This window comes from Chrysochloris asiatica, unplaced genomic scaffold (assembly GCF_000296735.1).
Source record: "Chrysochloris asiatica unplaced genomic scaffold, ChrAsi1.0 scaffold00087, whole genome shotgun sequence".
Lineage (NCBI taxonomy): Eukaryota > Metazoa > Chordata > Mammalia > Afrosoricida > Chrysochloridae > Chrysochloris > Chrysochloris asiatica.
In genome coordinates, this window is record NW_006408605.1 from 6076522 (window position 1) to 6087511 (window position 10990).

General features: G+C 39.7%; 1 pseudogene; it reads right to left on the minus strand.

Annotated features, from left to right (window-relative positions):
* Positions 1 to 9984: 9984 nt before the first annotated feature.
* Positions 9985 to 10990, minus strand: part of LOC102825243 — a 14816-nt pseudogene continuing 13810 nt past the window's right edge.

The following is a 10990-nucleotide window of genomic DNA, read 5'->3' on the forward strand; positions in this document are numbered from 1 at the left end:
ACTGAACATGTGAGATCTCAACTTCAGTAGTTATCATATCAATGATCTTCCGTGAATTTCTGGACTTCAGTCACAGTTTCTTCATTTGTTGAGGTTGATGGTTTTCCTTTCTTAGCTCATATTTGAGGTCTTCCCAACTTTCCTTAAAATGTTTAAGACATCTAAAAAACCATTGTTTTATGTGAGGTATTATTCCTATAAATTCGTTGCAACTCTTCAATGACTTGGGAATATGTACACTTAAACTTTATTAAAAACTTGATAATAGCCCTGACCTCAAAAAAAACTTTTTTTCAAGGCACAAAAGAAAATCTTTTGTTTTGAAAGCATTCTAAGGAGACTAAAGGAACTCTGGTAGATTAGTGGTTATGAGTTTGGTTGCTAACTGCAAGATCAGCAGTTCAAATCTACCAGCTGCTCATGGGAACAAGATAAGGCTTTTTGCTCCAGTAAAGAATTATGGCCCTTGAAACCCTATACAGGGTTGCTATTGTTTCGTTCTGCTTTGCATGGGGTCACTATGAGTCAGTTTCAACTCGATGGCACCTGACAACAACGAGTCAGAACTAACTCAGCAGCACATGACCACCACCACAAGTATATTACTGAGAGAACTTGTCTGCTGCCATCCACCAATCACTGAGACGTGTTTAAACACATTTTGTTTGGAATAAACTCACGAGTGTATGAATTGGAACCCTAGTAACATTTTTTTTTTTTTTACTTACCCTCATATGTCAATCTTCCAGTTGAAGAAACAGACTTTAAAACACAAAGTTTCCCAATATGTGGCAACTATTTACTACCTTGTCTTCGATGACACACATAAAAGTTTGTGCTCAACATCCCAGGCAAAGGAAACACAATGCCCTTGTTGTTGTTGTTGTTGTTGTTATGTGCAGTTAAGTTGGTGTAACAGAACTACACACTACCTGGTCCTATGCCAGCCTCACACTTATTTTTATGTTTGAGAACACTGTTGTAGTCACTCTGACAATCCATCTTGTTGAGGGTCTTGCTTTTTTTCACTGATCCTCCACTATACCAAGCATGATGTCCTTCTCCAGGGACTGGCCCCTCCTGATACCATGTCCAAAGTACAAGAGATAAAGTCTCACCATCCTTGCTTCCATGGAGTAATTCATCAGTACTTCTTCTAGGATAGGTTTGTTTGTTCTTCTGGCTGTCCGTGGTATATTTAATATTCTTTGCCAATACTGCAATTCAAATACATCAATTCTTCCCTAGTCTTCCTTATTCACTGTCCAACTATTGCATTCATAGCTCAGGTCAGGTCCTCAAAGTGACATTTTTACTCTATATCAAAGAAGGAACAAGAGGACCACTTCTGAAAGGTAGCCACTGGAAACCATATGAATAGCAGCAGGACAATGCACTAGAAACAGGAAAATGAATACTGGTAGTACAATGGTTGAGCATTCAGCTGTGAAACAAAAGGTCAGTGTTTCAAACCTATTAGCCACTCCCTGGGAGAAAGATGTGACAGTCTTCTTCTGTAAAGATATAGCCTTGGAAACCCTTGAGGCAGATTTGCTGTCTTGTAGGGTCACTAGGAGTCCTGGTGTGGTGCTGCAGGATAATGTGTTGGACCACAAGGTTGGTTTGAATCACAAAATGAGTGGTTCAAACTCACCAACCACTCCTTGGAAACCCTATACAGGGTTGCTTTGAGTCAGGACTGACTCAATAACAGCACTTAACAACAGTAACATAGGGTCATTATGGAGTCCTGCACTCAACTGCAAGGTTAGTTTGAACCACAAGGTTGGCAGTTTAAGCTCACCATTTGGTCCTCAGAAATTCTATTACAGGTCACTATGAGTCATCGACTCAATGGCATTTAAGAACAACAGCAATAGCGTCACTATGAGTTGGAACTGACTCAATGGCATTGGGACAGGCAGGAATACATATTACGTTCATACCCTTCTGAATTCTTTTTTGCTTATATTTCTCAACTTCAAAGTAAAATTTTAAAAATCTTTACAAATTCAAGAAAAATATTATCATTTTTACATCATTGAAAGCAAGCCTCAAAAATTTTATTTTTTATATCAAAGTGACTTAAGCAATTTAGGGCTACAATTAGAAGGATTTAATGAAACTGCAGACTAAATACACACATTTCTACAGCTTCCTCTCAAAGCTCCATTAGAATGAAAATGAAAGGTTTTTCATGGGCATAAACCCTCAAGGATAAGAGAATGGGAAAAGAATGTGAACACATTTTTGGAATCTGGTAAGCAGATAATAAATGGCAACAGATAGCAAATCAGAGAAAACTGAGGTATAGAATGCCCAGAGGCTGGGTAGTCTGCTTTGCAGAACCCTAGATGAACTCAGAAGCATCAAATAGATCTGAATATTCTCATCTCCATGAGGCATGTGCCATATCAAGGTATTATTGAAAACACAAAGGCAACTCAAAAACCTATAAATGAAGCACTTATATTTCCGAATCTCCAGATCCACCCCTGCCACAAACAGTAGTCCCTTGATTAGTCAGAGCGGATAAGAGTTTTCTCCACCTCTGGAATTGTTTTTAAGTGCAGTCAAGTCGATTCTGACCCATAGTGACCCTGTATAGGGTTTCTGAGGAGCAGCTGGTGAGTTTGAACAGCCAACCTTGTGGTTCAAACAGACCTTGCAGTCCAGCGCATTTACCCATAGAACCACACCAATAGAACAACTCTGGGCTCAGGATTCGTCAAGTAAAGCTGAGGACAGATTGGCCAAATTGTTAAACAGGGTAATTAAGTGGAATGCTACTTACAATACCAAACGGTGAAAGCCCCACCCTATTACCCATTTGATTTCAAGAATATTAGCAACCTGGCTCAATATTTCTGGAGAAATTGACCACGCCAAGAGGAAAGAGTTAGGGGGTAGAGAAGAGGACACACTTAAATCACCTTGTTGTGAAGTCCATGATGTTCACAGAGCTTCTGGTCATCTTTTTTATTTTTTATTTTTTCAGAAATCTTTTCATAGCTTTATTTTCAGTTGAATAAAGAGATGAAAAAAAAAGAAACATTTTTAAGAGGTGAAGCCATCTGAAGAAATTTGAGAAGCTGGTGATTTAATCTCACTCAGTGGTTATTACTAGGATTTCTGCCTCATCTTTTTCATTTTAGTCCCTATATCTGATCCACCACTTCACCCTCTGAGTGCAGGTGCTACCAGGTGGGCCTTAATATCTTGCACCTACAGTTGAGTGTTATGCCAAGAGACCCCCCCACCTCAGGTAGCAGGTGAAAAGCTAATCATCTTTCTTTTTTTTGGGGGGGGGGGGAAGAGGGTAATTTTCTTTACTACTAGCAAACAGCTAAAGGTCAAAACAAGAAGTAAATAGGAATACAGAGGATACAGAAACAATGCACAAATCAGGGGGGAAAACTTATCAAAATAAAACAAAAATCCTTTTTTCAGAGAGATCAAAGAAAATATAGCATCCATGAAAAAAGAAGAGATTATTATTTTTAAAAGGAACACTGAGAGGATCAGAATGAACTCATAGAAACATAAAACAGGTGAGCATAAATGGGAAAAAAATATTTGGAATACAAATTGAGGGATTATCACAGAAAGTTCAAGGGACAGAACAATCAGAAATGCAAAGACTTCATAAAATAATAAGTTTTTACACAAAATATCCCCTCATTTCACCCCATCCTCACAATTCCCTTCCTGGTTACTATGAATAAAATTTGGAAATAACAGCTGCCATTTGTTGAGTATCTATAACGTGACACCAACATCTTCATATTGTTGTTAAATGCTGTTGAGTCAGTCCCAACTCATACCAGTGCTGGATAGGATTTCCAAGGAAAGGTTGGTGGCTTTGAACCATGAACCTTGCAGTTAGCAATCCAGTGCTTATTCTACAGTGCCACAACAGGACTCCTGTACAGTATATTATTTTATAGTATCCTCACCACAGCTATGCAAGCAAGTGTTGTTCCCCACAGAATCAATGAGGAAATCAAGGCTTATAGAGAAGTTAGGTAATTTGCCTAGATTAAAACGCAGTCTGTCATGGAGGGATAGAGCTGAGAGTGAAGCATCCAGCTGATATGAAGTGAGGGGAGACGCACAAGAACACTCAAACTTGCAGATAGTACCCATTTGACCTAGTCTCGATGGCTTGATAATCTGAATTTGACTAGAGGACGATAAAAACAAAAACCAACAACACAATTTTTGATAAAGGAAACAAGGTTAAATTGCTACATTTTGATGAACTTGACCTATATTCATGGAAGTAGTAGCTCAAAACACCAACAGAGAGGGAAGGAGTCTTCATATCAAGTATCAGTGCTATCCCCTCTGTATATAGAGTAGATAGGGATGAGCAACTTAGACATTGGCTACCTAAAATGAGGGGGTGATAAAGGCATGAAGTGACAGGCTTACAAGTTTTCAAGAAGGAGTTTAGTTTAAGAGTGTGCGGGGGAAGATAGTGTCCCCACTGAATAGTTTTTATCTTGTCTACACGGGTCTGGTAAAAAGAGATGGAGATAATGATTCTTAAGATAAAGATGAATCTTATGATTCAATAGTGAGTAATTGTTATAATGACTAATTGCAACTGTCACAATTGAAAAGGTAGACGTTTTGTAACAAAAAAGGGAGAGTAGTTAATCTTACAGTCCAGAAACAGAGAACCCTAGACCACTAAGGTAGAAGAGCACAAGCAGAATGCAGGACCCTATCCAGAGAAGCAGTGACACCAGAGATGGAGGCAGAGATGGGGACATGGAGAGAGGGAGCATCTGAGGACTCTAGATTCATTGGAAGAGAGGGACTGAGAGCTGGTGGCCAGGAGGCAGGCTTGCAGAACATGCCCTTTTGTGGTTTAAATTATTATATATGCCTAAATGAATAGAGAGAAATATTGTTAACTGATGATACATGGAGGGGATTATAATTATTGTAATGAAACAAAGTATATGATTTGTTGGATGTAAAACTGATCATCTGCCCTGTAAAAACTTTCACTCAATTCACAATAAAAACTTAATAAAAACAACAACAGTCTGTCCACCTCCAGACGTTGGCTCTTTCTATTTCTTTAGCTTGCCTGAATACTTGTTAGTTGCTATTGAGATAATTCCAACTCCTATCAGTCCCATGCATGCAGAGTAAGTAATACTGTTCCATAGGGTTTTCAAGACCTTTTGGAAGCAGATTGCCAGACTTATATCTTTTGAAGTAACTCTGGGTGGGTTTAAAACACCAACTTAGTAGTCGAGCACTTAACTGTTTGTGCTGCCCAAGGGCAACCCATAACTAGATAAAGTGTTCGTTGCGCTTGGTCTGGGAGAAACAAGGAGGATAGGAGACAGGATAATTGAACTCTCCTCTGGTGCCAGATTTGATTGGGGGATGCAGAACACCATGAAATAAAGTGAATTATAAGCAGGAACAAGCTGTGGGAGAATGCACTGGACTGCAAGGTTAGTTTGAAATGCAAGGTTTGTAGTTCAAACTCACCAGCTGCTTCTTGGAAATCCTATACAGGGTTGTTATGAGTTGAAACTGACTAGACATGGCACTACAACAACCACATAGCAGGAATAAAGGAGCCCTGGTAGCAACATGGGTTATGCATGGGGCTGCTAAGCAGAAAGTCAGCAGTTCAAATTCATTGGCCCCTCTGCAGAAGAAAGCTGATGCTTTCTGCTTCCATAAAGATTTACAGACTCTGGAAACCCTATACAGGGTCTCTATGAGTTGGATGAACTTGATGGCACACAACCACCACCATCACCATCATAGCATGGTCAATAGGATCCTTGGGGCTATTGCAAGAAAGACAAGGAACCAATCTTGAGCTACATAGGATCAGAGAAACCTGAAGCTGTGCAAGGGAAAGGCTTATAGTTTTCTAACACTGAAAAAAATCCAGTTTTGTATTTTGCCTCTGAATGTTTGCTCTTTTCTTTCTTTCTTTTGAATGTTTGCTTTTTATTTTTTTATTTTTATTTATCTTTTTGCTTTTTTGTAATTTCATTGGTTACTTGTTTTGTGTTCTTAAATACAACAAATACCTTCATCTAACCCCATTTAAATCCCAAGAATATTAAACTATAGAAATGAAGAATGTTACTAAGTATTGATTCCAAATATCTTGTTTGACATATGAGGAAACTAAAGTTCAATGAGGGACAATATCTTTCCAAGGTCCAGAGCAACTCCATGGCTGAGTGTGGAGCTGACCCAGGCCCGGGAGTCTCCTGCTCTGCAGGTCAGTGAGCCACCATCAGTGAGGTTTCCCTGCAGTGCTTTTTCCAAGAAGACAGGGAAGCTATTGAACCCCATAGGGAATGCGATGTCTGATTGGAGTTAAAAGAACAGGACAATAAAAATGTTTTAAGAAAAGTGACTGTAAGATATTTTGGATTTGCCCCTGGGTTGCATATAACTGAAATTAAATGTCACTGCATAAAGCATAGACACATTTAAGTGAAAAATTTCTGAGACTGCTTAAAGACAAACATATTAGTGATGGGGAGGGCACTATGCAAGAAGAGGGAGGGTTGCAGAAGAATGACGAAGACAGATGATGTCAAGTTCACAGGGTGGGGCGCCCTGGACTTGAGACCTGATTTGGTGTTGGAAGAATGTTTGCTTTTTAAATATGTGTGCCATAGAGCCTTGAAGAGGCTCTTGTGCTTCAGGAGTTGTGATTTATTGTGTATGTTCTCACTCAATGTGTAAATCTACCTAAAAAAGAACTGCTCTCTGTGTCCCTGTGCAAGGGGTATAAGTCAGACTCCACTCACTTGTACCTACCTGCACACTGCCTATATATACATCGTGCTTGGATTTCTCTAAGGTCTGGCTGTCACATTACACAACATCCAGTGATTTAACTATGAACTCTAATATGGGATCAGAAAATTACATCCCTTTAAATCACATGAGTCAGAATTGACTTGATGGCTGTGGTGGTGGGTAAATTACATAAATTACTTAACCTTTGGTTTTGAACTTTACTGCTTTTGCTTATTAAAAAACAAACAAACACTGCCATCGACTCTATTCCGATTCAAAGAGACCTTATGGAACTACTCCATAGTGTTTCCAAGACCATAAATCTTTATGGGAGCAGACAGCCTCATCTTTCTCCTTCAGAGTGGCTATTAGGTTTGAACTGCTGACCTTGTGATTAGCAGGCCAATACTTAACTCACCACCCCACCAGGACTCCCTGTTTTTATTTATGCTGTTGTTGTTGTTAAGTGCCATCCAGTTGGTTCTGACTCATAGTGACCATGCATAGGGTTTCCAAGGAGCACTGGTGAGCTTGTCGCCAACTTTGTAGTTCAAACCAACCTTGCAGTCCAGTGTATTAACCCGCAGCACCACATGAGTACTCCTTTTTATTTATAGTACCCTAAAATTTTATTCTGAGAGCAGTGTTCATACTAAGTCCAGTAGGAATTTGAAATAATTTGAATATTTATTCCCTTCAGAAAATCTTATACTGAATATTTTCATCTTCATGAGGCATGTATCAGACCAATGTAAAAATCAACTTTTTATCTTACCTGGTAAGACCACTTTCAATTTCTAGTTTCACTCTAGTCTGACTGATACCCCTTGTACAGGGACACAGATAGAACTTCTGTTTCAGGTACATTTACATATTGTGTGAGAACATTTGCAATAAATCACAACTCCTAAAGTGTAAGAACCTGAGGAGAGCTATCAATGTTTATGCATTCCATTTCATTTTTTTTTTTTTTACAATTTATAATTTTCCTAGATTCATACTTCATATATTCCATGTTCTGATTATTAATGGATGTTTACAGCTGTTTCTCTGCATTTTGCATTGTGTCCCATCAGCAAATGAATGTCCCGAAGGCTTCACTCCATTTGCATCATCATGGTCAACACTACTTTGAGGAGGCAGCTTTCTCCTTTTTTGTATTTTGAGTGCCTTTCAACCTGAGGAGCTCATCTGACAGTATTCTGGTACTCTTCATCATGTTTCAATATTCTATATTCTGGTGCTCACAATGTTCTACTGTTATTCATAAGGTTTTCAGTGACTAAATATTCTGAAGTAGTCCATCTCTCCTTCTTCCTACTCATTGTCTGGAAGCTCAGACAATGTCCACAATGTCCACTTGATAACCATGTTGATATTTAAAATACCCGTGGCATAGCTTCAGAATCACAGCAACAAGCAAGCCACCACAGTACGACAAACTGACAGGCAAATGGTAGTACTTCAAGGAAGATCATGAAACGTTCTTTTTGATAATGAATGTGACACCATTCCTCTTGAATTTGTTATTTCCTGTATAGTAAACTGTATGATTGTCAGATTCAAACTGGCCCAAATCAAACTATTTCAGCTCACTAGTGTCTAAGATCTCAGTCTTTGTGAATTCCATTTCATTTTTGACAATTTCCAATTTTCATAGATTTATACTTCACACAATCCAAGTTCTGATTATTAATGGATGTTTGCAACTGTTTCTTCTTATTTTGAATTGTACCCCATTAGCCAATGAAGATTCTGAAAGTTTCACTCCATTCGTGTCATCATGGTCAACTCTACTTTAAGGAGGCAGCTCTTCCCCAGTCATATTTAGAATATCTTCCAACCTGAGAGGCTCATCTTCTGGTACAGTATCTGTCAATGTTCTACTTTTTCTTTGTCTGTTTTCATCTGGAAGCTCCACTGAAATCTGTTTATCATGAGGGACCCTGCTGGTATTTTAAATACCAGTGGCAATGCTGGAAGCATTGCAGCAACGTGCAAGCCACTACAAAATGCCAAACTGACTGATGAGTGGTAATGGTTACCCTGCAGTTACCCTTATATCTCACCTAAAGGGCACCTCACATTTCAGGGGCAAAGATACAAGTATTGGATATCTTTATGCATATATATTATTTGTTTGTTGTTGCTAAATGCCGTTGAGATGGTTCCAACCCATAGCAACCCTGTATAGAGTTTCCGAGGAGCAACTGGTGAGCTTGAACTGTTGACCTTGTGGTTCAAACTGACTTTGCATTACAGTGCATTAACCCACAGTGCCACACCAGGACTATATATATATATATTGTTGTTAAGTGCCTTCAAGTTGATATATATGATTTTGTTGTTATTATTAACTGCTGTCAAGTAGATTCTGACTCATAGAAACCCTGTACAGGGTTTCTGAGGAGCAGCTGGTAAGTTTGAACCACCAACTTTGTGGTTTTCAATCCAGTGCTTACTCTATAGTGCCACATCATTCATATATATATATAAAATCTTAAGTCCTGGTGTGGCACTGTAGGATAAACACTGCACTGCTAATTATAAGGTTGGCAGTACAAACCCACCAGCTGGGAAGTGGCTGGTAGGTTTGAACCACTGACCTTGTTCAAACCGACCTTGGTGTCGAGTGCTTATTGTACCGCGCCACATCAGGATTCCTGCATATATATATATATATATATATATGCTGCAGGTTAATGTACTAGACTGCAAGGTCAGTTTAAACCACAGTTCTGTGGTTCAAGCTCTCCAGTCACTCCTTGGAAACCCTATGTAGGGGTCGTTATGAGTTAGAACCAGCTTGATGGCCCTTAACAACAACTATGTATATATGTGGTAGTTTTCTAAGGCTGCAATTTTTTTTTTTTATGTTGCAAAATCAAAGTACTACTTTATTAAATGAGTTATTTTACTCAATATGAACATCAATATAATTATAATTGTAAAAAATTTTTATAGCAAGGAAGGACTGATTTTCAGATTTCCAAATCAGAGTCAACTGTACATTTACACAGAATTGTCTTTGCATAAAGCCCAAAGGGGAACAGCATAAAAATGAGTGTTTCTATAGCCCCTTCATTTTTGCTGATCAACAGTTTGTTAGAAAAGCAGCTGCAGGTTTGTTACCTAAGGTCTGAGACAGAAGAGTCAAAGGTGTCATGAGTTCATCTGTAAACAACTTTATGCTTGAACATCAGCCAATTCTGGAGGAAGTGGAGTCTTGGGATGTTTGCTCTCAAAGTGTTGCTTTATAGGTCTTGTTGTCGGTGTTACGAGCCGTCTAGTTGATTCTGACCCATAGCGACCCTGAATAGGATTTCCGAGGAGCAGCTGGTGAGCTTGAACTGCCAACCTAGCAGTTCAAACGGCTTTGCAGTCTGGGGCATTAACCCACAGCGCCACACCAAGACTCCTTAAAGGTCTTGGGATCTGGCATTTGTGTCCTACAGACAGTGCAGGTATATATTAAAGGAGCTTTGGCAGCAACCTTTTGATCATGCCCTTGTTTCTGCTTTTATCCAGCTTGCTTTTTGGCATTTTTCTGCTGAGACTGAATCTTCCGCTGCTCGAGAACTCACATCCGGGCTGGGACAGTCCTGTGTCGGAGACACCACGCACCGCTTGAGGGTCGGGGGAGGTCGCTGGAGGGAGAGTAAGGAGGGAACGCGCCCAGCACCGCTTCAGCCTTCGCCACCCTCCAAAGAGCGGAAAGAGGAGAGCCGGAGCACTACAGTGGGCGGCTCGCACACCCGCCGCAGTCGTGCCCAGGCTGTAAATCTTTATGAGAGCAACAAAATCTCATCTTTCTTCCGAATATCAACGGATAGTTTCTAATTGCTGACCTTGCGGTTAGCAGCCCGATTCAAAACCCAGTAAGCTACAGAACTCCTCATATGTATATATATTGTTGTTGTTAAGTGCCGTTGATTTTGACGCATGTTGTTGTTAATTGCTGTTAAATTGCTGTTAAGTAAGTTGGTTCTCACCATAGGACCTTGTATAGGGTTTCTGAGGAACCGCTGACCTTGTGCCTACAATGCTTAGCCTGCAGCGTCACACCAGGATTCCATATATGACACTGTGTGTGTGTGTATGTGTATGGCATTGTAGGATAAGCATTGGTCCTCAAGGTTGGTTTGAACTGCAAGGTCAGTGGTTCAAACTCACCAGCTGCTCTTTGGAAATC